The 15,352-nt window shown below is 44.4% G+C and overlaps 1 protein-coding gene across 4 annotated transcripts in view; it reads right to left on the bottom strand.

Moving 5' to 3' along the window:
* Window positions 1-9,722, bottom strand: part of MARCHF1 (membrane associated ring-CH-type finger 1) — a 258,944-nt gene extending 249,222 nt beyond the window's left edge. For all 4 annotated transcript variants that reach the window (XM_055701239.1, XM_055701245.1, XM_055701253.1 and 1 more), the window contains exon 1: window positions 9,604-9,722. The gene's annotated coding sequence lies outside the window, so the exon portion shown is untranslated. The remainder of the gene's footprint in view (window positions 1-9,603) is intronic.
* Window positions 9,723-15,352: the final 5,630 nt, after the last annotated feature.

Here is a 15,352-nt window from a genome sequence, read left to right on the forward strand (position 1 = left end):
ATTTTGTGTCACTTCAATACCCTTTACAGGGTGTAACTCAGCCTGACAGTTTCTCTGAGCAGGCTCCTGTCTCCAGTCCTGAGGCACTGAGAAATCCAGTTCCGATGATGAACACAATCATTCCTTCATGAGGTCAAGCATATCTAAATGACAGCTTTACAGAACATGCATCCGCTTAACCATAGTTTTAAAAGAACTAATTGTAATGGTTACAGCCTTTAGAAGTAGTCTAAGTTCTTAAAGGCACATGAAGAAATGTTGGTGACAATTCAGGAAAAAATATTTAATTCCATCCCATCAGCTACAATATTACCACAGGCAATCACAAGCACTCCCTCAGTTTTTGTTTTGTAACTATTATCATCACCTGGATTCCTCACAGATGTTGAAGTAGCATTATAACCTGTACTATAGCTTATTTCTACGGATTAGACCCTTAACTGAAGAATAATCCCTTTCAAGTTTTAAAATAAAAATCTAACTTGACTGGACTTGATAGGTCATATAATACATTTTGTATTCCACCGCATAAAGCCAAACAAGGAGGCAGCAAGCACATGCTCCAAAACAATTACGTTTTTTTCATTCCTACATTTTATTTAACAAAACACTGTCATCACAAGTTTACTCTTTAAAAAATTCTCATAGCAAATGAAGGCAGATCTATACTGTTACATTAAGTGATAAAAGCTCATCTGCCCCCCAACAAAGGAGCACAGGGACACACTGGCAGGTGGGGGAGTGCAAGTGATAGCCTGCCCAGCTCTTCCCGGGCTGCTCCTCAATCACAGGGGCGATCAGCACATTACAGGCCCATCACTACAAGCCCAGAGGACCACAGGGATGCAGAACGGCAGACAGGAACACAAATTAGGGACTCAGAGGAAGAGAGGTCCCATCCAGACCCCTCCCGGGGCTGTCCCAAGAGAGACTCAGCCCCAGTGCCCAGGTGTGAAACCCATCATGTGGATGCCCAGGGGTGCGGGACACATCATAGGATGCAGGGGAAGGGCATTTGGGGGGAATACACAGGACTTACTATGGGATGTTTAGAGGAGGAACCAAATGCAGGGACAGGGATGTATTTACATGATTTGAGGAGGAACAAGTGTGAAAAAACAGAGAAGTGGATTAAAAGGGCCAGCTGCTTGCAAGTAGTTTGCTGTGCTACCTGGGCATACCCTGTGCCCGATCAGTGCATTCTCCTATCTGTTATTAAATCCTTCCCAAGTGTTCTCTGGGTGAGGGGCTCTATGCACTGTGCATGTGTGCACAGGGGTCTGAGTGCAGTAACTGGGGTGCGACTGCCCTGCCAGCCACCCGAGAGACTGCAGCGAGTGGACTGAAGTGTCAGCCCGGGGTGGGTGATGGGGACACGTGTGTCTGCAGTGCAGCACCTGGAGCGGACGCAGGCACGCATTCGCATGTGCACGTGTGTACTGGGAACACAGGTTCAGCCTTGCTGCTGGCTGGACCCAGGGCATGGAGTTGTGGTAGCCCCACTCCTCTCGGGCTGCCAGATCAGGTCCAAAATTTTCCCCTAGCAAAAGGGAAGAAAAGGCTGTTGAACACAGCACGTGCTTAAAACAAGATTTTCCCATTTCACACACAGTGATCATCATCTTTCATTCTGTGTCTCAATTCTGTCCCTTTTCCACTATTTTTCCACCGAGATCACTTCAGCCACTTCAATCTTCTCTTATCGTAAATATTTCCTCCTCTATTTTTCTCTTCCACCCTACCCCTATCTCACATTTTACAGGTTCATTTTCCTTTAGTTTGCTTAGGCCTTTCTCCATTTTCTACAATCTTACCTTTGTCTTCCTCTCCATTAAATTCTTTTTATAATTTCCCCTTTAAATTTCTCAGCCTCAGCAGGGATAAAAACTGCCCCTTGAACATTCTGCCACTTCTTTTCAGCTTTTTTCCCATTTGCCAAAATTTTTTCATTGTAACATCACCTTTCATTCTCTTTCAAAGCAAAACACATGCAATTGAGGTGCTGCTCTTCTTACTTACATAAAACATGGCTATTTTCAAACACTTACTGACTGAACAGGGTTTGTATTAACTTTTTTTTTTTTCACAGAAGGACAGAATACAATCAGCATACTATTGCTACGAATGTAGTTCAAAAGATTAAAAAAAAAAATCAGAAAACAGTTTCTCACAAAGTGCAAGACACTGCTCACTGAACAAACCCACCAAGAAAATACTTAAGGTTTACCTGTTTCTTTTGCCTCCTCCTGTGTGTGGCTGCAGAAGAGAGGCCTTCTTCATATACTCCTCGTGACAGAATTTGATTTCTGAGGCTTTGCTCTACATCGTTGCCTACCCTACCAAATTCATCATATCCATATACAACTGCAAAGTTGATTTCAGTTCTTCACTCTAGCAAAAGTTTATCAAAGAGCTTTTATCTTTTTGAAGTATATTGCCTCGAATCGTTAGTCAGCCCCTTTCTCTCAGCTCCACAGAATACTGCACGCAGCCCCCCAGCTCTGAAAGCACAGTGTTTGAGAGGCGTGTGGAGATGGAACTGGTCTGGCTTTCTTGCAGGTATGTCATCTTCCATCCAATACCTCGTATTTCCTGTTAGGGCTTCCACTAACCTAAAGGCACCGATTTTACTGTTCAATTTTTAAAAACGTACTATACAAACAAGGCAGATGCATCTTAAACGTAGCTCTACTGGATTGCGTACATTACCAACTTTATAGAAAAGCATCTGTCTTCACAAAAATTCACACCCATCAGCTGACTTTGATGACTGCTTACCCACACGTAGAACTAGCACAGAGAAGGACAAGTTGATACTGATATTACATAAATTTGTGCACTGAATTTATTACCACTCCCCAGAAGAACAACTCAGTCGCATTAGCCAAGCTGTGCTCGGCTGCGCTTGGCAGAGGAGCTTTAAGCAGGAGAGAGCACACCCCTGCGAGGAGACAGCAGACAACTTTGAAGGGGCCCGTCACTCTGGAGCCACGCTTTAGGTTTCTCTCCAACGCAGCAGCACAGACCCTCTGAGCCTGAAGCCGTGAGGAAGTAAAGCAGCACACTGCCCGCCACGGGCCGGGGGAACATGTTGCGCTCACAGGTTACGGGCAAGGGCTGCTCACACAGCCCGAGGCCACTGCCACACATGGGAGGTGTTGAAGTACCAGGTCTTCCCTTGGGAAGCACAATCATCCCTTTCCCATGAGGGCCCAAGACCAGGAAAGCACAACCAGATTTCGTCCCGTTACACACTATCTGTGCTAGCATGTGGGACACTGACCCCACAGCCTACTTTAAGCAAGGGATCTTCCCTACTGCCGTGGATGGTGCTGAGGTCCTTGAACAGCAGAGCAACCGCCTCTGCACTCAGCCAGCCCCGACAACCCGAGAGCTGAGGTCACCTCACGTTCTTCTGCTATACAAACGGGTCCCAGCCGATGATATGTAGCAAACCACCACAATCAATGCTGCAGTCCACATTACCCTCCCAGCCTCCTCTCATCACATCTAAGTCCTACGAAGTCTTATGCTGGGCTTGGGCTTCCTCTTGAAACTCTGACCACACAACAGATGTACACCCTTGTCCTGTCAGAAAACTGCTCAGAAACTTCACTTCTCCATTGGACAGAAATCTTATCCTAGTCCTTATTTCCTTACTACTTACTTGATCTCACACCAAAATTTTGTCCCTTGGGTTACATATCTATCTAGCTTGGCTCATGTTACATCAATTTCACATCTGAATCCATGTGGTAATAGTTATTTTTCTCTTTGAATGTTTCTTCCATGTTAAAGAAGTCTCTTTCTTCCATAACATCATTGATATTTAAAAAATTCCATCTGGAGAAGACTTCAGAGAAGAATACTTGTGATAAGGGAGAGGAGGGAGGGCAGGGAAGAGCCTATCTCCCACAAGACCTGCAGTCATCAAGCCATCACAACATAAACTACACTCCATGGAGGTCAAGGAAGCTGCTCCCATGACTGCAGAGATGTCCTGCCTTTCCCTTACTGGGCTTCCATTTGGGATCTCTTTTCCCCTCCTTTAGAGGGCTGAAGGGCAGAAACCGGGAAATGGGGATTAGTATACCACTGACCCCAAATACATTTTCACTCAATGACCCAACATGACCAAAACAGTTATCACCTGCACAGGAGCTGTCCCCCTACATACCCTCACTGGGAGCCCTCACCACGCAATGCCACGACAGTTATATTTCCGCAAGTTCCTGCAAAACCGTGATGTTACTTCCCTCCTCCTGCTCATCCCCTCTACTGCTGCATAATGCAACAAAGTCAGAAATACAGCACAACACAAGGGACCGGTTAGTTGCAATATTATAGACAGCAAAAAGGATAAGAGAAACTGTTCCTCTGAAGAAAATGGGAAGACTTACAGGAAATCAGCCAGTGACCACTACCTTATTTAAATAACTTATTTTGCAGTGGAGCTAAACAGGCAAGGCTGTAATTCTGCATCACAAATGGAACAAGCTTCTGGTTTTTGGATTCTCAGACTGACCTGGCTGAACAGATTAGAAGTTCATACACCTATTTTCCACTATGTACCACATTAACTGGTATTTTAATACAGTCAAACATTACATACCCTTTTTGAAGAAATAATGTTTGAGATCTAGTTTTGTCTAAAGTCCATTTAAAGGTATAAGTAGTCAGAACTTGGATTTCGGTTGCTGGTGGGCAACTGTAGAAACATTTCCAGTACACTCTGCCCTCCTTGATCTGCCAGACTGAAGTTATAGATTTTATTCCAGTGAAGTCTGTGGGTTTGGACTACCATTTTCTCTACAAAGCACAATCACATTTCTATAAATGAAACAAAGTCAACTTGGTATCATACAATTTGGCTTTGCAAAAGTGTGCTCAATTCTAACAGGAAGTTTTAACAATTGTTTTCATATCTTATAAAAATACCAAGCTATTTCTTGCCTTTTAAAGGAATATAAACAATGGATTTAAGTCTTACAAGCCAAACCCTCCACAAAGTAGAGAATTTTCAAGCTACCATTGACTGCATACAGCTAACCTACAATAACACCACCTTTCCTTCCACGCCATGCATTGTATCATCAAGAAAAGTTTACATAGCACAAACCTGACTTTTCTTCGTTATCTTAAATTTTCCAGTAACAGCTGCATGTAGCTCCATTTTCTTTGCTCTCCTTTCTTTGCTTTATGGTTCCTTATACAGGGTGGGTAGGTAGGTGCACATCCACAGAACATTTTTGCAGATTCAGACAAAACACCACCTCTAACCTGCTGCTCAGCACTGCCTGTGCAGTCAGACACACAAAATATACAATGCAACCAGCTACCTCACTCCAAAGCACTAAGAGTTCAGCCAAATCAGTACAGGGCAAATACAAGCCAAGATTTCGTGTTGTACTGTACTTCCCACCACCACCCATCCCAGGGCCATGATCTCGTCTCATGGGGACAGACATAGATGGGTCAGTTCTGGAAGACATTCTTGTGAAGAGATCTGGCAACACACAAGCAAAGCTAACGTGATAATTCGGACAGGAACGGCATAACTCTTCCTACACACAAGCTACCAGAAATGCTTTTGATGCCTTGAATGCCACACTCCTTGTGCAAAAACATTCATTTGGTAAGATTATAAGAGAGCTACAAAGCTAGTATCATCTTCACCATAAAATTAAAAAGTTTCTTTTTCAATAGTCACCTAGTCTGAATTTTACTTTCTACCCTTCTATCTTTCAGCACTGACAAACCCCCTCACAATACGGTACAGGACCTGTCCTGTACAGCTGTCCTGCAACCAACGGGACAGCACGTGGCAGTACAGTCGTCCAAAGCACCTTTAATGCCTCTGCATCCCAAGAACCATTCTGTACAAGGAACTACATGAAGTTAAAAATAGCATTGAAGCACCCTAGAGAGCTGTGAAACAGCACTGAATAATGCAGTATTATCAAACTCCTTACTATTTCCAAATCAAGTTATTTTACCATTTCATATTGCTTTGACAGTACCCTATAGTCTACTTTTTAACAGGTGTTTATCCCTCTTTCGTGAATAATCTGATATAAACTGTTGTAATACCACACATCTGCCTGGAAGAAAATCCTCTTTTCAATTACCAATGATTTGGAAAAATACTATCCAGCAGAATAGGGGTCCTCTTTTTGGCCTGTGATCACTCTGTTCACTTTAAAGGAATGCACCTCATTAACCCTGATAATTAACAAGGTTATTCTCATCACATAAAAGGTTTAAGTTCCTCTAGTAAGTCATTATTTGAATTTGCACTGCTATTAAGAAGATGAGGCTATTCTGAATTTAATTTCACATAGATCTTTAAAGAGAAACATCTTGTTATTTTTTTTTCAGGTCAAGGCATATAATTTCATTGTCATGTATGCCACATGGTAGTGAATCTACTGGATTAAGCAATGGACAATATACATACAGAAACCAAACAAAATTAAAGCTGAAAACCTAGAAGAGGTAAGGCAGCAATGCAAAAAGGCATCAAAACCAGAAAACGGGTATCTGGCAGCATCATGGCTGTGACAGCAGACACCAGCCATAACTGACAATGGAGGAAAGGACCAAAGTTACAAGGAGATATACACCGCTTGGGACAAGACTACCAGCAGGTGTATCAGCTCCTAGCTGGACCAGTCCAGTAAGACTCCACAGGCTACACAGAAACTTCCAGTTCCCACGCTCTTCACACTGGAAGTGCAGTAAGGCACTTTTGGGGAATTTTTTCTCCTAAATCACATGTAAGGTTTCTCAGGACTGTCTAGCTAATAAAGTCTTCTAACAATCTAATAAATGATTCAGGTTTTGTATATAGGTGTTCCTAGTACATGAACTTGCTTCTTCCACAAGAGAAAAGCCAGTTGTCTAAAGCTAGTTATTCTGAGTATATTAAAAAGTTAATTGCAGCAGACACATATAGAAATCCCACACTATATATAAAAACCAAGATGACAGTTTTATCTCATTATCCATACTGACATCATATTAGTTGATGCGAGCTGTAGGTAACAAACATATGGAATAATCATAGTATGAAAAGATTAGTCACATTTACTTAGAGATTTAATTATATAGGTTTAATTGGCAGCATACCTGACATCAGAGCATGCAAGTACCTTGAATGTAAATATCTGGAGATGCCAAATTAACACCCAAGGTTTTGCAAAGAGGTTTCTTTTGCACAGAATTCAGTCACTATTAAATAACAATATTGAAAAATAAAATCCCTTAAATGTTGGAACAGACAAGAGAACCTTCTGCCATAGCATGAAGATTACCAAAGCTCTTACTGCACCAAACATTTAAATGGAGCAAGTTCACAGAGTTAAGGGCAGCTGTCAGTCCCATATGGGAAGAGTTCCAAGCACTGCTAGTCTGACCCATCCACATGCCTTAAAATGGTGTCATTCATTTAGCACAAAATTTACAGAAAACTTCATTTTCTGTATTTTAAAGCACCCATCATTAAGTCTTGTCACAAGTGCTTTGCAGTGTGAGAAAAACTAAACTCTTCCCATGAAGAGTGTCAAGACTGCTGTGAAATATTCAGAATAAACCCACTATGCAAGTCTAATCAGCATAACAACTCCCTTGGGAATTATCAATTTGCAAATCTCTCAAACACGTAAAAAGGGTAAGAAAGTTGTTAAAAATACAGCGGGGTACTCATGAATGAGCCATACACTGAATTTTGTATTAAAGTCTAAAGCAAGTAACCAAACATTCTTCAGCGGAACGAAGACAGGAGCAAGTATGCATATGAGGCAATGCAAGGCAATAACAAATCATCAGGACAGCTTTATTTAAGTGTGGATGAGACTTTTGGTTAGGAATATTAAACACCAGCAATGTTTTTAGCATTATTAGGAAGCATCACCATTGTGTCTCCAAACACACCCTTACATGTGGTTCAAACATTGGGAAATGCACCTGAATGCTCACAGGTTACCCAGTGCTATCTTTGTTAGTTAACACATTCCAGTTTTCCTTTTCAAATTACCATTTTCCAGGTGAAACCAATGCCCTGCGAACAGCAAACCTTTAGGTTTCAGTGTCATGAATTAGTTTCCTTGCTCACTCTAATACAAGATGCACACAACAGGCATCTCCTCACCCCCCACTCCCAGCAGCGTCAGGGACAGAACCCCAAACAGAAGGGTTTGTTTTTCAACACGAAGTTCAAAGAGCTTAGAATTACTTGGGTTTTCTCTTCTGTTTTTTTAAACAAACATTGAAAATAACCAAGAGTGGCTTTGGCATTGCTTTAATCAGTTTAAACTTGAAGACAGGAACTCTAATTAAAATCTGGAACTCTAGCTGTAAGAAACAGCTAATTAGTTCCCAACTTTTTAATGAAGTACTGTGGCAGCGTCCATATTAGCTGTTCAGTATTAGAAAGAAAATGTTCTGCAAGATAAGCTCATTCTCTCAGCCAGTGCATCAGTTCGCACGTTTACTGCAACCCATGCTCTGTCACAGGGATTTAAGAACACTCCGTGCAGGAACTGTCAGGTGTGCAGATCCCCACCCGAGCACGGGAACTGAACCAAGCAGCACTCCCAGCAGCGAGGCAGGAGCACACCCAAGGCACTTCACTGCCTTTCTGCTGGGCGATGGGGGCAACTTCAACGGCACTCAGCTCTAAGGTGGTGTTTTCCGCCTTTGAATTCCTTCCTGACCCAAGTCGCAAACTCAAGAAAGCAGAAGATGGGGAAGAAGTGCAAGAAGGCGTTTTATGCTCATGCTCCCCTGAAGTCTGGGCACAATACAAGGGATAAGGGAGAAGCGAGACAAACCGCCAGGTTACGAGGCGCAAGCAAGAGAGCCTGAAGAGCCACAGCAAGACGTGCTGCCAGCACTGGAAGCCTGGACATGTTTCCACGGGTTTCAGTGCCTCATTTTATAAGGGCTGGTACTTCTATCCCCCTGCCCACACACAGGGAGCTTCCATTAAAAGAAGCTGATGAACTGATTATGAACAGAGGGCAAGTTCGCCCACGTTCCCGAGCCAGGATCTTCAGACCCCGGTCTCCTCTTGCTACCAAGTCGCTACCTGCCACACGCACTCGGAAGACCCTTCCCACACCGGCCCGGGGGCGCCCTGCCCGGCCCGGGGGGAGCCCCTGCCCACTACGGCCCCTCGCCTCCCGCCCGGGGTCCGCCTGGGAGTCGGGGCAGGGGGTGGAAGAGGAACGCCCCGCGATGGTCACTGCCAGCAGCGCACGGGCGGGAGGCTGCGAGACCCGGGCACCGGGGCCGTGCCCCGCACTGGCGGCCGCCCCGGCGCCGGCCTCTGGCCGCGGGAACCGGGCGCGCCGTGCCCGGCGGGTGCCGCAGCCGGCGGCAGCAAGGGCACGGCAGCGGGAACCGCCGGCTGCCCGGGTGCCTCTTCCCGAAACCCTGCGCAGCAACAACCGCGAAACCCAGAACAAACAAACAAACAAACAAACAAAAAGGGGGAAATAAAAAGGGGGAAACCCCAGCATCCCTCTCCGCCCCTCAAAACGGGCAGCGCCCGCACCCGGGACCCGGCAGTTGCCCCGCCGCCCCCTTCCCCGGCCCACTCACCGGCGGCGGGCCGCGGTGCCTCAGGGAGCCGGCTGCCGGGGCGGCGGGGCACCTGCCCGCTGGGCTGCGCCCTCCGCCCCATCCCGCCGCCCGAGCAGCCGCCAGCCCGGCGCGGCCGCCCCGCCCCGCCGCCCCGCCCCCATGACGTCACCCCGCGGAGCCGCCCCGCCCCGCCGCGGAGGGGGACCGGGGCGGGAGCGGAGCGGGGCGGCGGTCGGGCCGGGAGCGGGGCCGGGAGCGGGGTGGGTCGCTGGGCGCCCCCGGGGGTGGCGGGCAGCGCCCCTTCTGCCGGCCCCGCCGTGTCGGGGATGGGATGGGAACCCCGGCGTGGGGAATGGCAGCCCGGCGGCCGGGGGATTCGCCCCCTCCCCTCCCCTCGGCCGGTCCGCGCCTCTCCCGTGCTGCTGCCTTGACAGTCCGCCGGTGGGCAGCGCGGCAGCCCCGCGGGGTCCCTGCGCGGGGGCGGCAGGGGGCTGTGTGCGGGGTCATCTCCCCGCGGCCGGGCGCCCCTCGGCCCTCGCTGTGCGGGAGCGGCACCGCCGGGGCTGGGCTCGGGGGGGCGGGGGGGGCGCGGCGGGGGTGTGCAAACACTTGTGAAACACGTGTGCGGTGCGGCCGCCGAGCGGGACAGCCACGAGAAACAGAACAATTACAGATTCCCCCAGAGCAGCCTTCCGGGCGAGCAGCACACCTGCTAGTTCCGGGTGCTGATAAAGGCTCCGGAATAAACCATTCCAGCCCCATCCAGATTTTGCCTCTATGGTCTTAAGAGACAGAAGGAGTTTAAAGGGGACATACATACAGGCTGGGTTTTTTTAATAATTGGCTCGATTGACAGGTCTCAAAAGTAAAGAAACATTGGTCCGAGCTGCAGCGTGGAAGGTGCAGAGGCACGAGCCTCGAGCGTCTCCAAAGAAGCCCACAGAAAGGGTGTTGAGCCACCCATGCCTCCCGCCGTCGGGGCAAGCGTCTAAACAAGCGTCACCTTCATCACGACGAAAACATCCAGTGGGTACCTGTATAGCACAGAGCTCACTCAAGTATATTCAACTATTCTTTCTCATATTTTGCTGGGTCCTGGGATCTGATCCAAAGCTCAAAACACGAGAGGTTTTCTAAGGTTGTATCTGCTGGTTATATATTTCTCCTCCTCTTCTGATAAACAGTAAAAAGGAAATAAAGCTGTTCAAAACTCTCCCCTCACCTTCTGGCACTAGTATAAAAATTCTTTTAATTCTCAGCGATACGCAGGTACATTGTCACTCATGCTTGCAATTTTTATCTTACCTTATTTATCTCTTAGTCGTATTGGAGATTTTACCTGATCAGTTTTGTAACAGCAATTTTTATACCCTGAAAATAAAATTGAAAATGGAGCTACATCAGCCTCAATTATTACTGCTCTGCTTCACCATTTTAACACACTTGCATGACTACTCACCGCATCAAAATGCATCCCTTTATCCCTTCCAGAGAAAGTATTTGGGTGTTAAATTGTCTCCTGTTATCTGCAGAATGATTTTTCAGAAACCAGATCAGTAAGAACATACATGCAGGAAGGAGAACTATCCTTCCAAAAAAGCCTTCCTGCTGCCTGGGATCCTGAAGCCCTGGGCAGGGGCAGCGGTATGAAACTTTGGCTCGTTGCTTTGGGTGAGTGGACTCATCACCGAGGTCTAGTACAGACTGCTGATCCCCTGAGTCCAGCACCACTGCATTTCGGTAAGACACTTAACGACTTCATTAAGTGGGACGCAAAATTTAAAAGACAAAAGAATACCTCAAACAAACACAGACGACTGATTTTAAGTGAATAATGAGGCAGCTACCAGCATAAGACAAGGGAAAAGGCAACATTTGAACAGTAATACTTAACTATACTAGACAGAAGATGTATACTAGGCAATTGGGAGACGTGCGTATAAAAAGATGAGCTCAGTTTGCCATTGCAGAGCAATTTCCTCACAGTGAGTTCCTCAGCAGAGCAAAGCATCAGTCTGTCAGTGGAAAAGACACATTATAATTGCTACTACAGTATCGGTTAACAGTGGTGGAAATACTGGTTTAGAGAGAGCTTCAGCTTTCTCTAGCAAACTTTTTTAGATTCCTTCATACCTTGAGCACATCAACAACGTTGTAACTACAGCTGCTCTGATGCCGTATGACTAAGACACCCAAGAAACACCCACCACAGCCATTTCTTATGACCAAACAGGTGTCTGAGCTCATTGCTTACCACACCTGGACTTTTTTCTTTGGAAATTAATATTCAGTCTTTTTGCAAGCCAGTGAATTTGGATTTTTGAAGAGATATTAAAGTTGAGGAAGAGTTTGTGCTGAAAAAGATCCCAAACAGCAGCTTTATGGGTTCAGAACAGTAGCGTTTAAATACAGGACTAAACTTTTCTGAGTTAATCCTTCCAAGTATCAAAAATGAATAAAACTTTGTACTTACAAACCTTTCAGAAACCTATGTGTTATAGAGCAACAAACTTGTACAGCTACATGTCACAAAATCTTATGTCAAATTCTTGGTTAAAAAAAACCCAACAAACATTTAACATGGAGGACATGGCAAGTAAAAGAAAGGGAAGAAAGAATCACACTATATACATTAATTAAGGCAAACTATGCAATTAGAAAGGGGATTAAGGTAGGAAATGTTACAGAGTACTTAATGATATTTTTTGCAATGAGATTCAAATTGACTTAAGAATATGACATTAGCTTTCCAAAAGCAACAAATAAATTTGAGTCAGGTTCTGCAGGCCTGATCCATGAAATGAAAGACAGCAACAATACCACTCTTCTATTAAAACATAAGAAACTTCATGGTATGAGCCTTTGCCACAGTCTCAGGATGTGGTTGCATGGCCACTTCAAGCCTAGGTAAGATGTTCCCACGAAAAGAAGTGACTCGTCCTTTCAGGTATTCCTAAGCCTCCCACCATGAGCGTTAATGAACACATAACTGATGTGGTGAGCAAGATCAGTTTACTTATCAGGCTGCCAATAAATCTGGAAGTTTTAGGAAATCATATGTATGTGTGTATGTGTATATATATATATATATCTCCCCTTCTCCAGCTGTCACCAATCACTAGTGGTTGCACAAAAGCAGCGGGAGCTCAGCACATGGGTTTCGGGGAGAGAAAATGGAGGAAAGCCTCCAGCAGAAATGTGGTGCCACCAACGCAAGGCAGCTATGAAACACTCAAGAGTGGAAGCAGTTACCCACAGGCAGAGATCTGCGATGGTCTTGAATGTGACAATTTCCTTTTTTTCTGGTTTCAGTGAGTTGAAAATAGCCATCTCGGTAACCAAGTCTACTTTACAGTAGAACAGCTCTGAGGAAGGGCTGAGGTGGTGCTTCCTCAGAGCTGATCACAGCCTGGCAGTGAGGCTAGGAAGGTAGAAAAGCAGCCTTTAATGCCTTCGGGCAGAAAAAAAACCTGAAGCCTGACATCTAGACTGGGCAGGCATGTTAGGCATTGAGAGAACAGATAAAAAAAGAGGGAAAGTTTTAGCAGTTTAATGAATCTCCAACAATTTTGCAACTCTTTCGACTTCATAATTTTCATTACTTTTCTATTTGTGCTTTTAGGGAAAAAAACCCAAGCCATTGAAATGACTTTTGCATTGAGGATTTTCTTCAAGATAAAATAAAAGATCCTGCATTTGTTCATGTTTAAGTCATCATTGGACTCTGAATAAAAGCTAACCATGCTGGAACAATGCTAGAAATACATATCCCCAAGACCAGACAAAAGGTGTTTGTAAGAATGAAGAAAAACTCCAAAGCTAGAAGCCAGGCACTTACTGTGGCTGTGCTGAAGTACTTCCCCAGCCTGCAGTTTGCCTCACTAGGTCTTTAAAGCGTGAGTTCCTATGTATTCAGAAGAAGAAGGAGGTAAGAGAGAAGACAGAAAGGTACAACTATTTCACCACACAAAGAATGAGTACAGAGATACAATAAAGGACACAAGTTGCTTTCCCTGTTCTCTCTCCTCTGAGTAAAAAACACTACCAAATTAAAACGGACTTCGTGTCATTTTCTGCTATACATTCAGCAACAGAGAAACATACAGCACGTTGCCTGAATACTAACCAAGCTAAAAGGGAATGTCCAATTATCTGGATGAAAATAGTAAGGCATAACACTTGTTTCTTACTTTGACCTTGAGTAATCGTCATTAATGAGTCAGTTTTACTTTGACAAATTATGCAAGTGATATTCTCATGTATGTGACCACCACCATAGAACTGTGCCTGTGAGTGACTGATGGGTTTCTTGGATTAACAATATCTCTAGAAAAAGTATTTTAATACAAAGTATTAATTTATCATCCTTTTCATAAGTAAACCCTTTATATTTTATGCCTAGTTACACACTTTTGCTATTCCATCCTATCACTAGCTTCTTCCTTCCTTTTCCTTCATCTTAAAAGAACATAAAATAGCGCTTATGTTGACACATGGAATACTGATACAGCGGGCTGTTAATAACATCTGGTTTTATTAACTTTGTATAACCCAAACACTTGTTTTTCCTCTTTCTACAAATGTCTGCTGAGAGCCTAAGGGCTAAAATGCAAAAACTTTGGTTTGCTGTAAAATAAAGCACTTCAAACTGAGGAATAGAGGATATCTGGCTGTAAGGAAATATTTGCCATATGCTGCAACGCAAGGTCTGCTGTGAAGAGGAGTGAGTCACCTTTGTATGCTGATACCAAACCTGTACCATATGTAGTTCTATAGGTGAAGGTATTAGCCCGCTGAAGTATCCTTATTAGCAATTCAAAGAGCATTTCAATAAAAAGGTGTACAGACACAGTATGAGGTTTAATGCACTACTGAAACACAGCACACAAATCCACATACGTAAAGGTTTTCTAACAGGAAAACTCTCTTGGTAATTTAGACTCATGAGTGTCCCCTCCTGCTACCCCTCCTCTTTTATCCTTGTAGTATCATGCCTGCAAGTGCTGCACTTCAAGTTACCTCTTCATGTTCTACACATGATGTGAAGATGTTACACTGGCTCCCCAGTACCAAGTGTTTTGAATAGTTATTACTCACATTTAAGACCACATGATACCTACTCATCCCCCAGGCAGTTCCTGCTGCCAGTTTGTTCTCTGCTCTCATAACAGAATTCACATTACAAATATTACACCAAGTGTTTCCTTCTCTGAAATTTTACCACTGGGTTGCAAATACAATGGTGTTTTGGTAGCCAGTATGCTCACTCAAGGTGACCAGTTCTGGAAAAACAGGGAACATTAGGACAAAAAAAAAAAAAGGCATAAAAAAGCTGTCTACACCAAACAAATTTATAAAATAAAGAGATTGTGCACAACATTGCTATGAGATAAAAGCATTTTCATTTAGAGACTATTTTGGTACTTGCATTATTTTCCATCTTGTGAACTTTTAGTCCATGATGCCTACAGTTCCTAGTATGTATTTCCTTCTCAAAGAAAATTCCGATTCAAACATGGAATAACAATGAATGGATTTTACAGAACTGAAAAAAATTAGTTCTTATGGCACTCCAGGATGAATGCCCTGCTCCTGAGTACCACTTATAATCTAATAAATAAGTTAGGTATTACCAAACCTGCTAATAAGTATTTTCTTATCTTTTTTGGTAAGGTAGGTGTCAAGTACGCTGTACTGATTTATTCCAATAGGTGCATTTATCCTGTACGTAATGTTTAGGAGCTTATAGGTAAGAGTTAAACTGTGA

This window comes from Falco cherrug, chromosome 1 (genome assembly GCF_023634085.1).
Source record: "Falco cherrug isolate bFalChe1 chromosome 1, bFalChe1.pri, whole genome shotgun sequence".
NCBI classification, from domain to species: Eukaryota; Metazoa; Chordata; class Aves; order Falconiformes; family Falconidae; genus Falco; species Falco cherrug.